Source organism: Schistocerca piceifrons, chromosome 3 (genome assembly GCF_021461385.2).
Source record: "Schistocerca piceifrons isolate TAMUIC-IGC-003096 chromosome 3, iqSchPice1.1, whole genome shotgun sequence".
Classification (NCBI taxonomy): Eukaryota; Metazoa; Arthropoda; class Insecta; order Orthoptera; family Acrididae; genus Schistocerca; species Schistocerca piceifrons.
The window spans coordinates 820,188,099-820,205,825 of record NC_060140.1 but is presented as its reverse complement, the minus strand read 5'-3'; the positions used below and the strand labels follow the sequence as shown (position 1 = coordinate 820,205,825).

General features: G+C 43.9%; 1 pseudogene; it reads left to right on the top strand.

The window, feature by feature from the left end:
* The first annotated feature begins 889 nt into the window (after nt 1-889).
* Nucleotides 890-1,007, top strand: LOC124790821 (annotated as a pseudogene).
* Nucleotides 1,008-17,727: the final 16,720 nt, after the last annotated feature.

Below are 17,727 nucleotides of genomic sequence, written 5' to 3'. Positions count from 1 at the left end.
CATTCGCCATACCCACACCCTGCCATCCGATCGGTACATTGTGTACCGTGATTGTCACTCCACACAATGTTTCTCCACTGTTCAGTCGTCCAATGTTTACGGTCCTTACACCAAGCGAGGCGTCGTTTGGTATTTACCAGCGTGATGTGTGGGTTATGAGCAACCGCTCGACCATGAAATCCAAGTTTTCTCACCTCCCGTGTGACTGTCATAGTACTGGCAGTTGATCCTGACACAGTTTGTAAGTCGTATGTGGTGGTCTGGATAGATGTCTGCCTATTACACATTACGACCCTCTTCAACTGTCGGCGGTCTCTGTCAGTCAGCAGACGATGTCGGCCTGTACGCTTTCTTGCTGTACGTGTCCCTTCACGTTTCCACTTCACTATCACACCGGAAACAGTGGACCTAGAGATGTTTAGGAGTGTGGAAATCTCACGTACAGAGGTATGATACAAGTGACTTCCAATCACCTGACCACTTTCGAAGTCCGTGAGTTTCGCGCAGCACCCCTTTCTGCAATCTCACGATGTCTAATGACTGCTGAGGTCGCTGATATAGAGTACCTGGTAATAGGTGGCAGCACAATGCACCTAATATGAAAATCGTATGTTTTTTGGGGGGGTTCGGATACTTTTCATCACATAGTGTAGGATTTCTTTCCATATTGTAACTAATATGTGTACCAAATTCGATTAAAATCGCTCCAGGGGCTTAAGATTAGATTTTCACTCTTGTCTTTGCTCGCATACGCCATCTTCAAATACGTTTCATACACAGTCTATTCCACAGGTATTTCTACACATACTTCACCCGTATGTCTAGCGAATCCGCCCTGCAATTACATTTTCCCACAGATTCATGTTTATGACGTCATACCTCCTGAACTGGCAACGGCCTTGCCGCAGTGGCTACACCGGTTCCCGTGAGATCACCGAAGTTAAGCGCTGTCGGGCGTGGTCGGCACTTGGATGGGTGCCCATCCAGGCCGCCATGTGCTGTTGCCATTTTTCGGGGTGCACTCAGCCTCGTGATGCCAATTGAGGAGCTACTCGACCGAATAGTAGCGGCTTCGGTCAAGAATACCATCGTAACGACCGGGAGAGCGGTGTGCTGACCCCACACTCCTCCTCTCCGCATCCTCCACTGAGGATGACAAGGCGGTCGGATGGTCCCGGTAGGCCACTCGTGGCCTGAAGACGGAGTGCTACCTCCTGAACTATGTGCTGAAAAATGACATAATTTTGCACGTACATCCAGTTCTATATGTGGCTACTGTCTGTGAAATGTACTGTGAGTGCCGTCCGGTGTGGCCGAGCGGTTCTAGGCGATTCAGTCTGGAACCGCGCGACCGTTACGGTCGCAGGTTCGAATCCTGTCTCGGGCATGGATGTGTGTGCTGTCCTTGGGTTAGTTAGGTTTAAGTAGTTCTCAGTTCTAGGGGACTGATGACCTCAGATGTTAAGTCCCATAGTGCTCGGAGCCATTTGAACCGTTTTTGTACTGTGAGTACATGATAAAATCTCGAGGTGATTTCGCCTGAAAATGGCAAGTAAGAAACTTCCTGAAACGTTGCCGGAGAAGAACTCATTGACTCGGCTATCAACTCTAGAAGATTCTATCACCGAGATTCGCCGAGAAAGCCTGAATTCTCATACTGTGAATAGAGTTAGTAATAAAGAAGCAATAAATTAAAACGTCATCTACGACGCGGCAGTCTTTATGACGTCGTATTTTCTGAATTATGTGTCGTACAATTTTACGCTTTCTAACTACATTCAGTAGCATCTGCAGATACACTCCTGGAAATGGAAAAAAGAACACATTGACACCGGTGTGTCAGACCCACCATACTTGCTCCGGACACTGCGAGAGGGCTGTACAAGCAATGATCACATGCAAGGCACAGCGGACACACCAGGAACCGCGGTGTTGGCCGTCGAATGGCGCTAGCTGCGCAGCATTTGTGCACCGCCGCCGTCAGTGTCAGCCAGTTTGCCGTGGCATACGGAGCTCCATCGCAGTCTTTAACACTGGTAGCATGCCGCGACAGCGTGGACGTGAACCGTATGTGCAGTTGACGGACTTTGAGCGAGGGCGTATAGTGGGCATGCGGGAGGCCGGGTGGACGTACCGCCGAATTGCTCAACACGTGGGGCGTGAGGTCTCCACAGTACATCGATGTTGTCGCCAGTGGTCGGCGGAAGGTGCACGTGCCCGTCGACCTGGGACCGGACCGCAGCGACGCACGGATGCACGCCAAGACCGTAGGATCCTACGCAGTGCCGTAGGGGACCGCACCGCCACTTCCCAGCAAATTAGGGACACTGTTGCTCCTGGGGTATCGGCGAGGACCATTCGCAACCGTCTCCATGAAGCTGGGCTACGGTCCCGCACACCGTTAGGCCGTCTTCCGCTCACGCCCCAACATCGTGCAGCCCGCCTCCAGTGGTGTCGCGACAGGCGTGAATGGAGGGACGAATGGAGACGTGTCGTCTTCAGCGATGAGAGTCGCTTCTGGCTTGGTGCCAATGATGGTCGTATGCGTGTTTGGCGCCGTGCAGGTGAGCGCCACAATCAGGACTGCATACGACCGAGGCACACAGGGCCAACACCCGGCATCATGGTGTGGGGAGCGATCTCCTACACTGGCCGTACACCACTGGTGATCGTCGAGGGGACACTGAATAGTGCACGGTACATCCAACCGTCATCGAACCCATCGTTCTACCATTCCTAGACCGGCAAGGGAACTTGCTGTTCCAACAGGACAATGCACGTCCGCATGTATCCCGTGCCACCCAACGTGCTCTAGAAGGTGTAAGTCAACTACCCTGGCCAGCAAGATCTCCGGATCTGTCCCCCATTGAGCATGTTTGGGACTGGATGAAGCGTCGTCTCACGCGGTCTGCACGTCCAGCACGAACGCTGGTACAACTGAGGCGCCAGGTGGAAATGGCATGGCAAGCCGTTCCACAGGACTACATCCAGCATCCCTACGATCGTCTCCATGGGAGAATAGCAGCCTGCATTGCTGCGAAAGGTGGATATACACTGTACTAGTGCCGACATTGTGCATGCTCTGTTGCCTGTGTCTATGTGCCTGTGGTTCTGTCAGTGTGATCATGTGATGTATCTGACCCCAGGAATGTGTCAATAAAGTTTCCCCTTCCTGGGACAATGAATTCACGGTGTTCTTATTTCAATTTCCAGGAGTGTATTTTCTGTGAAAACTGTTGAGCTGCTTATGATGTCATATTCCCTGAAGCATGTGCCGTAAATTGATATATTTTTGTAGACACGTTCAGTGGTATACAAGCTCTCAGTCCGCGAAATGTGTTCCGGATAGAATCAGCAGCAAAGGAGCTACAAAATAAAACGCCATCCATGATGTGGTTGTGTGGTTGTTTTTCACGCATGTGAGTATTTGAAGTCATATGTCCAGAACTATATGTCGTGCGATAACACGTTTTTGTAGGTCCAATCAACGGAAAATGTAGATACCGTGTGCGAAAGGTATTAGCAACAGATTTAGTAGCAACGGAGTAATCAATTTAAGCGTCTTCCATGATGTGGCAGTTTTTCACCCAGTCAGTGTTTACGATGTCGTATGTCCTGACCCATGAGTCGAACAGTGACGTAATTTTTATAGTAAATTCAGTGGTACATGTGCATACTGTCTGCAAAATAGGTCGCGAGGACAGCTAGTAGAAACGAGGTAATATTTTAAAACGCCACGATACATATGTTAGTTCTACTGCATGAGCAGCGGAAATGTAGTGAGCGGCAAATTTTTTTTTTCTTTGATCATTATGTGTGTGTCAACAGCGACAAAAAGTTACGTAAACGTGTGAAATTATGCTTGAAGTTTGTTGCAAGTCTCTAAGGGTTCTCATTCTCAAATACTGGATGACTAAACTATGGATATTATCGCGTCGTGGGATACACTGTATTTTCACTCCCATCTCCACCCCTTTGATAGGTGAATGGTTCTTACCCCTACACTGATTGTTTTCAGACGGTAAACGATATGTCTATAAAGCCTGGTTGAAGTCGGTCCAGTGGTTAGGAGGAGATGTGGAACATACATATATACTTATTTAAATACATTCATAGATACGTACATTTTTAAAATTGCCGTGTGTTACGACAATCAAAATTACTATACCTTCTAACCAAAATACGATGATGATTGCAGAGTCAAATTTATAATAACGGTAAAGACATAAATATGCCCCAATGAATTATAACTGTCTCCCTATGTCGTGGTTTTTGCGACTGGTTCCAATCAGCGTCGTAGCAGGATTGTAGACTCACAAATAAGTCGTTTTAACTCACCTTATGGCTGTTCCTCTGAAATCGAATTGTAATTTAGCAAGGCTCAGTCACCAGCTCGGAAGGAACAAATGGATTTAAACGTTTCTGAAGTTAACTTGGATTTATTTTGAACTGATTAATAACTGTGTTACGTCTGAAGAACTTTCACTTATAAAGAAGATGTATCAAGCTCCTCAATTCATTATCCAGCACTGTGGCTACTACTTTGCATTTGACGTCACCAGTGAAATTTTGATTTATTTGTAAGTATCTGAGTCTACTTTTCAAATGAAATCAGCCATAAAGAAACCAACAAAGTGCAATTCGACTCTTATTGCCAATTAAAAATTAAGTCAGCTCCGAAGGAGCACCTGTTTTATGGTTAAGCATTTATGTCATGACTGATACACATTGTCGTAAGAACTATCCCTTTGAAAACTCTTACGAAACATTTATAAATGTATTATGACCGGGAAACAGGACGTGAAACAAATAACAAGAGAATGGCGTTAAAACTAAATTGAATAAAGTGTACCTATTCCGAAAACGATTGCACCATTCCAAAATTATTAACTGTAAATCTTCACATTTCTAATTTGCTTTCAGTTTTTACTTAAATGTGCTTGCCTTGTTTGCCGGAGGAATTGTAGTATTGTAAATGTAATTTGGTGACTGATGGCTGGTTCTCACATCTCAAGATTCTTGGAAAAGATTGCAATATTCCATTTTGCCCAGTGCCGCCACTATTCTTACAGTTGCAGACTCTGACATTTCCAACTAGATAAAGTATGGGAAATCTTGCATCCCTTGCGTCTTACGTTTGAGAGACTATCCCTTCCAGATTAAATAGCCACACCAAATATTAGCGGCATAGACACGAATTTAGCACACACTTTTCCTTTCTTTCTTTTGCTTGTGCCCTTTTCCTGCAATGACTCAGGGTCGGCATGGTTAACCGGTTTTGGCAAGGATAATTTAAGGGGTGGCCATGCCCTTCCTGCCGGTACACCATGCCCCCCGGGACGGAATTAATGTAACCCAAATGTCTGAGTCTAGTGTAATCCATGGAACAGTGCGGATGTGTTCAGATGTCTGCGAGCTGTGTAACTGAGGTGGGACGTGGGGACCAGTCCAGTATTCACCTAGTGGGATGTAGAAAACCGCCTAAAAACCACACCGAGGCTGGCCGGCACACCGGCCTCCATCGTTAAGCCGCCGTCGATCCGGCGCGCCTACCCGAGTCCAGAAAGCAGCGCATTAGCGTTCTCGGCTAACCTGGCGGGTTTTAGTACACACTTTTCCCACAGCTCATGATATACGGACAGCCACCTGCTCAAGTCTGCAACTATCAAATCCTATCTACAAGTGTTCTTCCTTTTTCGTTTCCTTGTTCTCCACATAGCGCTGCAAGGTCATTTTTGCATCATGGAGCTAAAACACAAAGTGAATCCAAGTGCTTTCTCCATTTATACAAATTTACTATTCTTCAATTGTATTAGCCTTGAATTATTTACTGATAGATTATAATAAATAAACAAACATTATAATGTCCTTAGAACTGATAACAAGTACTTTACTTTTCCATCTCCATTTAGTTTGTACCGGAGAATATTTGGTAGCTCAATAGTCAATTCATCTTTATCAACATTTTGACTTCAAATAAAATTTTTAAAAATATTCTACACTGTTTCCTACGATTTTAACTGTTTCAAGTTAATATGATAACTTAGGCATTGACACTATTAAAACAAGCTCAACGTCCCAGTTGTCTTGTGCATGTCACAGGACCACGTAACTTGGCAATAACATCTCATCATTTGTGTCACCTGTTTCTCGTATAGACGTTTCGTTTCAGGTTCATCCGTAAATCATCAGTAGAAAGTAGTTTCTGTTGAACGTTCAGCGTGCAATATACAGGGTGGCAATTTGGAACTATATATAAAAAAAACATAAATTAGTTAAAAATACGATGTGCACACACTTTATTCAACATTTGAACGTCACTACGGATTTTCGGATTTACGTTATGACATGTTTGATATGCCTGTCATCATCATGTAGCGCAGATGAATAGCGAAATTCTGCATAACCAGCTGAGGTGTCGGAACATCGATGCTGTCGATGAACTCCTGAATGGTTGTTTTCTGTGGTTTTGGGGTTATTGCTGTACATCTTGTCTCTAATTTAGCCCCACAAAAACGAGTCGCATGTGTTCAGATACAGAGCATATGGCGACCAATCAAGGCCCATGCCAGTGCCCCCTGGGTAGCCCAGAGCCAGAGTGCTCCTCCAAGACGTCAAACACTCTCCTGTTTCGATGGGGTCGAGCTCCGTCTTGCATGAACTGCACTTTGTACAATGGAGATGAAATCATATTCCAAAACCTTCACGTACCGTTCGGTAGTCGCCGTGCCACCAAGGAATGTCGCACCTATTATTCCGTGACTGGACACTGCACACCACACAGTGACCAGTTGAGTGTGGAGAGACTTCTCGATCGCGAAATCCGGATTCTCAATCCCCCAAATGCGCCAATTTTGCTTATTGACGAACCCATCCAAATTCCCATCATGCCCCGTGGTCAAGAGTGCAGTAGAACGTCCCATCGCCGGCCAGTATGGCCGAGCGGGTCTAGCCGCTTCAGTCTGGAACCGTTAGGTTTAAGTGGTTCTAGACAGGTGGTCTAGCCGGCACGGTCGATCAGCGTGTTCGGTCAGAGGGCTAGCTGCCCTCTGTAATAAAAAAACTGAGTTAATGGATCAACAACGAATTAAAACGGGTGTCTTTCGACGTCCGCACCGAGCAGATACAACGAACGAAAACGAACAAAATGAGATTTTTTTAAAAAAAAAAAAAAGGTCGTAGCGTCTTTGATTCATAATCAAAACGTCTTCGGTCCCGGGTTCGATCCCCGCCACTGCTTAAATTTTGATAAATAATCAGCATTGGCGGCCGAAGACTTCCGGCATAAGAAGTCAGCCTCATTCTGCCAACGGCCTTGTCAAAGAGGGTGGAGGAGCGGATAGAGGTTCAGGGCACTCTCTTGTCCTTGGGGTGGGAAATTGCCCCTAAAGGCGGAAGAATCAGCAATGATCAACGACATGAGGATGCAGAAGGCAATGTAAACCACTGGATTAAAGACACGTAACGTGTATCCACAGGACATGTGGCCTGTAATTGAAGAAGTGTCATGATGATCTCTCCATTGGCAAAAGATTCCGGAATAGTCCCCCATTCGGATCTCCGGGAGGGGACTGCCAAGGGGGAGGTTACCATGAGAAAAAGATTGAATAATCAACGAAAGGATAACGTTCTACGAGTCGGTGCGTGGAATGTCAGAAGCTTGAACGTGGTAGGGAAACTAGAAAATCTGAAAAGGGAAATGCAAAGGCTCAATCTAGATATAGTAGGGGTCAATGAAATGAAGTGGAGGGAAGACAAGGATTTCTGGTCAGATGAGTATCGGGTAATATCAACAGCAGCAGAAAATGGTATAACAGGTGTAGGATTCGTTATGAATAGGAAGGTAGGGCAGAGGTTGTGTTACTGTGAACAGTTCAGTGACCGGGTTGTTCTAATCAGAATCGACAGCAGACCAACACCGACAACGATAGTTCAGGTATACATGCCGACGTCGCAAGCTGAAGATGAACAGATAGAGAAAGTGTATGAGGATATTGAAAGGATAATGCAGTATGTAAAGGGGGACGAAAATCTAATAGTCATGGGCGACTGGAATGCAGTTGTATGGGAAGGAGTAGAAGAAAAGTTTACAGGAGAATATGGGCTTGGGACAAGGAATGAAAGAGGAGAAAGACTAATTGAGTTCTGTAACAAGTTTCAGCTAGTAATAGCGAATACCCTGTTCAAGAATCACAAGAGGAGGAGGTATACTTGGAAAAGGCCGGGAGATACGGGAAGATTTCAATTAGATTACATCATGGTCAGACAGAGATTCCGAAATCAGATACTGGATTCTAAGACGTACCCAGGAGCAGATATAGACTCAGATCACAATATAGTAGTGATGAAGAGTAGGCTGAAGTTCAAGACATTAGTCAGGAAGAATCAATACGCAAAGAAGTGGGATATGAAAGTACTAAGGAATGACGAGATACGGTTGAAGTTCTCTAACGCTATAGATACAGCAATAAGGAATAGCGCAGTAGGCAGTACAGTTGAAGAGGAATGGACATCTGTAAAAAGGGCCATCACAGAAGTTGGGAAGGAAAACATAGGTACAAAGAAGGTAGCTGCGAAGAAACCGTGGGTAACAGAAGAAATACTTCAGTTGATTGATGAAAGGAGGAAGTACAAACATGTTCCGGGAAGATCAGGAATACAGAAATACAAGTCGCTGAGGAATGAAATAAATAGGAAGTGCAGGGAAGCTAAGACGAAATGGCTGCAGGAAAAATGTGAAGACATCGAAAAAGATATGATTGTCGGAAGGACAGACTCAGCATACAGGAAAGTCAAAACAACCTTTGGTGACATTAAAAGCAACGGTGGTAACATTAAGAGTGCAGCGGGAATTCCACTGTTAAATGCAGAGGAGAGAGCAGATAGGTGGAAAGAATACATTGAAAGCCTCTATGAGGGTGAAGATTTGTCTGATGTGATAGAAGAAGAAACAGGAGTCGATTTAGAAGAGATAGGGGATCCAGTATTAGAATCGGAATTTAAAAGAGCTTTGGAGGACTTACGGTCAAATAAGGCAGAAGGGATAGATAACATTCCATCAGAATTTCTAAAATCATTGGGGGAAGTGGCAACAAAACGACTATTCACGTTGGTGTGTAGAATTTATGAGTCTGGCGATATTCCATCTGACTTTCGGAAAAGCATCATCCACACAATTCCGAAGACGGTAAGAGCTGACAAGTGCGAGAATTATCGCACAATCAGCTTAACAGCTCATGCATCGAAGCTACTTACAAGAATAATATACAGAAGAATGGAAAAGAAAATTGAGAATGCGCTAGGAGACGACCAGTTTGGCTTTAGGAAAAGTAAAGGGACGAGAGAGGCAATTCTGACGTTACGGCTAATAATGGAAGCAAGGCTAAAGAAAAATCAGGACACTTTCATAGGATCTGTCGACCTGGAAAAAGCATTCGACAATATAAAATGGTGCAAGCTGTTCGAGATTCTGAAAAAAGTAGGGGTAAGCTATAGGGAGAGACGGGTCATATACAATATGTACAACAACCAAGAGGGAATAATAAGAGTGGACGACCAAGAACAAAGTTCTCGTATTAAGAAGGGTGTAAGACAAGGCTGTAGCCTTTCGCCCCTACTCTTCAATCTGTACATCGAGGAAGCAATGATGGAAATAAAAGAAAGGTTCAGGAGTGGAATCAAAACACAAGGTGAAAGGATATCAATGATACCATTCGCTGATGACATTGCTATCCTGAGTGAAAGTGAAGAAGAATTAAATGATCTGCTGAACGGAATGAACAGTCTAATGAGTACACAGTATGGTTTGAGAGTTGATTTCCACACATTCCTCAATCGAAAACGACGGTTCGGAGTGTGATGAGAAATAAGACGACGTTCTCGACAACCATCGGCACTGCTGACATCCATACACATTTAAACACTTCGCAGAGGACTTTGTAGAGTTGCAAACCCACTGAAGGTAATCACACCCCTTTGGAGTGCAAGGCGATAGCAATTTTTGGTGTCACGTGCAGGCTGTAACCACTAGTGATCATTCGACATATTCGATATAACTTGAACGTGATCCGAAGCAGTAAAAGCAGTTAAACATTTTCAGCCTTCATCTTTCGCAACCCTGCTAAGGCGTCATCATGGGGGTTGCGACACTGACATATGCTTGAACAAAACAACAAAGGATAGTTCGGCAACAGTCTTAGTAACACCCGTAGATCAAAACCGTGTTGCGCTGCGACCTATCCTTCGGATTCGACGACACATCAAAGAACAAGGCGTTGAGCCAAATTAAAAACAACAATTACTGGGTTTCCAAAAAGCAATTCTTTAATTGTGTTGTGCAGTACATTTCAGAAGTCACAGCATATGAATGTATTTCTTTTATCAACCGACATAATGGTTCAGAAAAATCTAGAGAGACAAACTCTGTCGTTTACATGCGTCTAGTATTCACTAGATACTCTGTATGGTCCGTCCTCAACCTGTGTTGGACACTACAGAATCCTGTAAAAACAGACTACAAATATACTGCTGCAAAATCCTTATGCTGTTCCTCATTATGTTTTGTACGATCAAGGGAAACCTGTGCTAATGTCTAGCCGTGTCTAGCCTCACATTTTATTTGGTAGCCAACGTACCTGTTCAGCTGCGTATTCAATGTATAATCTAAAAGATAAAGAAAAAGAACTTCGTACTTTGATCGTTTGAACAATTTAAATGGATTTAAATACGTCAAACGTTTATTTCAGTATAATCGATTGCAGAAGTTCTATAGCTCTTCTTTTGCACGTCAGAGGAGGAGCAGCGATCTACATTCTGAAGAAGTTAGAGCACATAGAGTAAGTGAAATATATAGCATCCTAATTGTCCTGTATCTTAACATGTAGCATAACTTACGCCTACAGCAATAATATTTCGTGGAACAAAACAGGAGGGGCACTCAACAAGGGGGAACCGTCCGGGCGTCTCGGAGTGAACCAAAGCAATGTTGTTCGGACATGTAAGAGATTCAGAGAGATAGGAACTGTAGACGACATGCCTCGCTCAAGCCGTCCAAGAGATTATGGGTCGGAGTAACCCTGACAGCAACGCCACCATGTTGTATAATGGTTTTATGCAGCCACAGGACGTCGTTTTGCGACTCAAACTGTGCGCATTAGGCTGCATGATGCACAACTTCACTCACGACGTCCATGGCGAGGTCCATCTTTGCAAGCGCGACACCATGCAGCGCGGTACAGATGGGCCCAGCAACATGCCGAATGGACTGCTCTGGATTGGCATCAGGTTCTCTTCTCCGATGAGTGTCGCATATGCCTTCAACCAGCCAATCGCCGGAGACGTGTTTGGAACCAACCCGGTCAGCCTGAACGTCCTAGACACACTGTCCAGCGAGTGCAGCAAGGTGGAGATTCCCTGACGTTTTGGGATGGCATGATGTGGGGTCGACGTACGCCGCTGGTGGTCATGGAAGGCGCCGTAACGGCTGTACGATACGTAAATGCCATCCTCCGACTGAGCCGGCCGCGGTGGCCGTGCGGTTCTAGGCGCTTCAGTCCGGAACCGCGAGACTGCTACGGTCGCAGGTTCGAATCCTGCCTCGGGCATGAATGTGTGTGATGTCCTTAGGTTAGTTAGGTTTAAGTGGTTCTAAGTTCTAGGGGACTGATGACCTCAGATGTTAAGTCCCATAGTGCTCAGAGCCATTTGAACCATTTGAGCCTCCGACTGACAGTGCAACCATATAGGCAGCATACTGGTAGGCATTCGTCTTCATGGACGACAATTCGCGCTCACATCGTGCACATATTGTGAATAACTTCCTTCAGGATGACGACATAGCTTGACTAGAGCGGCCAGCATGTTCTCTGGACATGAACCCTATCGAACATGCTTGGGATGGATTGAAAAGGGCTGTTTATGGACGACGTGATCCACCAACCACTCTAAGGGATCTACGCCGAATCGCCGTTAAGGAGTAGAGCAATCTGGACCAACAGTGCCTTGATGAACTTGTGGATAGTATGCCACGACGAATACAGGCAGGCATCAATGTGTGGTTTTCATGAGCAATAAAAAGAGCGGAAATGATGTTTATGTTGATCTCTATTCCAGTTTTCTGTACAGGTTTCGTAACTCTCGGAACCGAGGTGATGCAAAATTTTCTTTGATGTGTGTATGAATCTCCACTGTATCTTATTCCTTGTAATCAGATCATTTTAAATAGTCGCGATGCCGACTTTACATCGTCTGTTCCCACAGAGAGGTCGTAGAGTAATCAAGTACGTCCCGCAAAAACAGACACAATGTCTGATGGGATGACCGCAACCAGTGGTTTTACAATGTTACTTATAATCCGTCTTGATTGCATAAAATGTTTATTCACGTGACCGGTTTCGGTTCCTCTTGAACCATCTTCAGATCTGCAATTTCGGTTACAGGAGTAACCTGTCCACACACAGCTGCGTCAGCTTGTGAAGGTTGCTGTGTGTGGACAGGTTACTCCTGTAACCGAAATTGCGGACCTGAAGATGGTTCAAGAGGAACCGAAACCGGTCATGTGAATAAACATTTTATGCAATCAAGACGGATTATAAGTAACAAGGACGTTTCGTTTCCGCATGTTGATGCCGTATTGTAATTTCCATTGTACCGTTACTCGAAATTTTAATAATAACTCAATGTCCATACAACTGCTTTCCTTACTTGTATTAGTTCATTTCACCATCTGCATTGAATTTAAAATGATATACAAGTAACTGAGATCTAATAATGATTCGTTTGTTGAATTATCTGATGACAAGATGATTAAGCAGTAGTCGCTCTACAGCAAACCAGTTTTGTATTAAAACCGACTCTACATATTTTCGTAGGCTAATGTTTTCCGCCTTTTTCATTAAATGAAACTGTACGTGTGATTCGGACAGTTAATTTTCATCTGTTTTACTCATCATCTAAACGAGTTCGCGATAAGAAATTATGATGTCATTTTCTGCATTGTAATGGCATTAACTTTAGAAATACAACTATTACGTCTGATTTTAACGAAGAATTCAAATGCTAACGCCAGTCTGCAATAAGCTGAGAACTTTCTGTTAAAATGGCTGTCTCTCTGAATTAATTACTCAGCTAGCCAAATAACAGCACAATGTTAAATTAGGACAACCATACTATTTTCACGAGAGTATTGTACAAATACTTCAGACTCATAAGGATAATTGCGGAATCATCAGAAAACACATTGTTTATTTGTGGCAAGAGAGATTAAATTTCTGTGCTATTTGAGGGCGAACGTACGGTTTCCTTTCACATGTCAGGAACAGACGTCCAATAGTTTATATAAAACGAATCGCTGGTTTGTTCACTGTTTGACAAGACACGGGGGCTCTCCTGGTTAAGTGCACTTTATTAAAAGAACTAAGCAACTGCTATTGTCGAACATTATTGGCAGCTGGCAGCACCAAACAAAGAAGTCCAGTTTATGGATCAATGAAGACTGAGAGAAGAGAGCAGTTGCGAGAGACGACTGCCTGTTACACTTTTTTTTGTTTTTGTTATCATCTTATGAAGTTACGTCGTTAATTCGACATTTCAAATTGGAAATAATTTGACACTTCATTCATTTATGAGAAAAGAAAATTAAAAACTAAGAAAGCAAATCTGATTTTTTCAGTTCACCATATTCGCGATTCTTATCTTTTCGCGTAATTCGTAGCGGGTGGTTCATTGTGGCAGGGTGTTTGTGGGCAGCCGACTTCTTGTAGACAGATGCCTCATTCCTCCGGCTGTTGCGTCCTGATGTTGTAGGGACCTGTCGGTTCGCTGATGTTGTTAAACAGTTTATTGACCAGACTTGTTGCTGACTTCATTCTCGCTTTTTTGAGGTACGTCTAACACAAAGATATCTCCATAGTTTGGTATTTTCCTCGCTTTCCATGGCGGATCCATTGGTAAGTTAGGCATTGTAATTTGTCTCTGTGTCGCAGGTGGAATATGGAGTGCACTGTGTCGATGGGCATTAGGTATCCAGCATCGAACATAAATTACACATTGCTGAATCGAGACTGTTCCAGTACAGCTTCGACTTACTTCCGTATCTAGGAGATTCCTGAAACGGAATAGGATGTAAAATACCACCACCATCAAGGTCGACTGAGAATGTTTAAAAACTAACATACTATTACTATCGCCTCCTCCACGTATAGCAGTAATCATTCTATTTTCATTCCACTTTTTCCTATTTCTTTTGTCTGACACAATTTCTGTTATCGATTTACCATTATTATTATTATTATTATTATTTTATTGACAAACTGATCACTTAGGATCTCGCTAAAACTTCATTTTGTCCTCCTTGTCCACTGCCTCCTCTTCTTCCATTCGGCCCCTCCCACCGGAGGTTCGACTCTCCCTTGAGCATGGGGGTGTGTCGTTCTTAGCACAAGTTAGTTTAAGTAGTGTGTAAGTCTAGAGACTGATGACCTTGTCAGTTTGATCCCTTAGGAATTCACACACACATTTTTTTCTTATTCCATTTCTCCTTCATACGGTCGCTGTGTTGCTGCTCCTGTCCTCCACTCCACGTTCTTCTTGTCTGTGTAGATCTCCTTTCTACTTGACTGTTTTCAGAACTTTGCTTTCCACGTCGAAACATGTCCCGCGGTAACATGAGGGCTTCGTCGGCACTGGACTTCTCAAGCTCTTTCTGAGCTTTTTTAAGCCGCGTCGTACCGTTCGTCACGTTCCAGAGGTAATCATATATTCGGCAAGGTAGTCCACTTTTGTCCATTCTGAACAGGTGTCCATGAAAAATCAGCTTCTTTTTCTCTCATACTCTACATCTTCATTCTGGTAGACTTACCTGTTTACAGCCAGCCTCAGATTGGCCGAGCAGTCTAGGGCGCTGCAGTCATGTACTGTGCGCCTGATCCTGGCGGAGGTTCGAATCCTCCCTCGGGCATGGCTGTGTGTGTTTTTCCTTAGGATAATTTAGATTAAGTACTGTGTAAGCTTAGGGAGTGCGTGCCCGTGGACTAGGGGAAGCGTCTTTGATTCATACTCAAAATGCCTTCGGTCCCGGGTTCAATCCCCGCCACTGCTTAACGTTCTACGAGTCGGGGCGTGGAATGTCAGATGCTTGAACGTGGTATGGAAACTAGAAAATCTGAAAAGGGAAATGCAAAGGCTCAATCTAGATATAGTAGGGGTCAGTGAAGTGAAGTGGAGGGAAGACAAGGATTTCTGGTCAGATGAGTATCGGGTAATATCAACAGCAGCAGAAAATGGTATAACAGGTGTAGGATTCGTTATGAATAGGAAGGTAGGGCAGAGGTTGTGTTACTGTGAACAGTTCAGTGACCGGGTTGTTCTAATCAGAATCGACAGCAGACCAACACCGACAACGATAGTTCAGGTATACATGCCGACGTCGCAAGCTGAAGATGAACAGATAGAGAAAGTGTATGAGGATATTGAAAGGGTAATGCAGTATGTAAAGGGGGATGAAAATCTAATAGTCATGGGCGACTGGAATGCAGTTGTAGGGGAAGGAGTAGAAGAAAGGGTTACAGGAGAATATGGGCTTGGGACAAGGAATGAAAGAGGAGAAAGACTAATTGAGTTCTGTAACAAGTTTCAGCTAGTAATAGCGAATACCCTGTTCAAGAATCACAAGAGGAGGAGGTATACTTGGAAAAGCCTGGGAGATACGGGAAGATTTCAATTAGATTACATCATGGTCAGACAGAGATTCCGAAATCAGATACTGGATTGTAAGGCGTACCCAGGAGCAGATATAGACTCAGATCACAATATAGTAGTCATGAAGAGTAGGCTGAAGTTCAAGTCATTAGTCAGGAAGAATCAATACGCAAAGAAGTGGGATACGGAACTACTAAGGAATGACGAGATACGTTTGAAGTTCTCTAACGCTATAGATACAGCAATAAGGAATAGCGCAGTAGGCAGTACAGTTGAAGAGGAATGGACATCTGTAAAAAGGGCCGTCACAGAAGTTGGGAAGGAAAATATAGGTACAAAGAAGGTAGCTGCGAAGAAACCGTGGGTAACAGAAGATATACTTCAGTTGATTGATGAAAGGGGGAAGTACAAACATGTTCCGGGAAAATCAGGAATACAGAAATACAAGTCGCTAAGGAATGAAATGAATAGGAAGTTCAGGGAAGCTAAGACGAAATGGCTGCAGGAAAAATGTGAAGACATCGAAAAAGATATGACTGTCGGAAGGACAGACTCAGCATACAGGAAAGTCAAAACAACCTTTGGTGACATTAAAAGCAACGGTGGTAACATTAAGAGTGCAACGAGAATTCCACTGTTGACTGCAGAGGAGAGAGCACATAGGTGGAAAGAATACATTGAAAGCCTCTATGAGGGTGAAGATTTGTCTGGTGTGATAGAAGAAGAAACAGGAGTCGATTTAGAAGAGATTGGGGATCCAGTATTAGAATCGGAATTTAAAAGAGCTTTGGAGGACTTACGGTCAAATAAGGCAGAAGGGATAGATAACATTCCATCAGAATTTCTAAAATCATTGGGGGAAGTGGCAACAAAACGACTATTCACGTTGGTGTGTAGAATATATGAGTCTGGCGATATATCTACCATCTGACTTTCGGAAAAGCATCATCTACACAATTCCGAAGACGGCAAAAGCTGACAAGTGCGAGAATTATCGCACAATCAGCTTAACAGCTCATGCATCGAAGCTGCTTACAAGAATAATATACAGAAGAATGGAAAAGAAAATTGGGAATGCGCTAGGTGACGATCAGTTTGGCTTTAGGAAAAGTAAAGGGACGAGAGAGACAATGGAAGCAAGGCTAAAGAAAAATCAAGACACTTTCATAGGATTTGTCGACCTGGAAAAAGCGTTCGACAATATAAAATGGTGCAAGCTGAAAAAGTAGGGGTAAGCTATAGGGAGAGACGGGTCATATACAATATGTACAACAACCAAGAGGGAATAATAAGAGTGGACGATCAAGAACGAAGTGCTCGTATTAAGAAGGGTGTAAGACAAGGCTGTAGCCTTTCGCCCCTACTCTTCAATCTGTACATCGAGGAAGCAATGACGGAAATAAAAGAAAGGTTCAAGAGTGGAATTAAAATTCAAGGTGAAAGAATATCAATGATACGATTCGCTGATGACATTGCTATCCAGAGCGAAAGTGAAATGATCTGCTGGATGGAATGAACAGTCTAATGAGTACACAGTATGGTTTGAGAGTAAATCGGAGAAAGACGAAGGTAATGAGAAGTAGTAGAAATGAGAACAGCGAGAAACTTAACATCAGGATTGACGGTCACGAAGTCAATGAAGTTAAGGAATTCTGCTACCTAGGCAGTAAAATAACCAATGACGGACGGAGCAAGGAGGACATCAAAAGCAGACTCGCTATGGCAAAAAAGGCATTTCTGGCCAAGAGAAATCTACTAATATCACATACCGGCCTTAATTTGAGGAAGAAATTTCTGAGGATGTACGTCTGGAGTACAGCATTGTATGGTAGTGAAACATGGACTGTGGGAAAACCGGAACAGAAGAGAATCGAAGCATTTGAGATGTGGTGCTATAGACGAATGTTGAAAATTAGGTGGACTGATAAGGTAGGGAATGAGGAGGTTCTACGCAGAATCGGAGAGGAAAGGAATATGTGGAAAACACTGATAAGGAGAAGGGACAGGATGATAGGACATCTGCTAAGATAT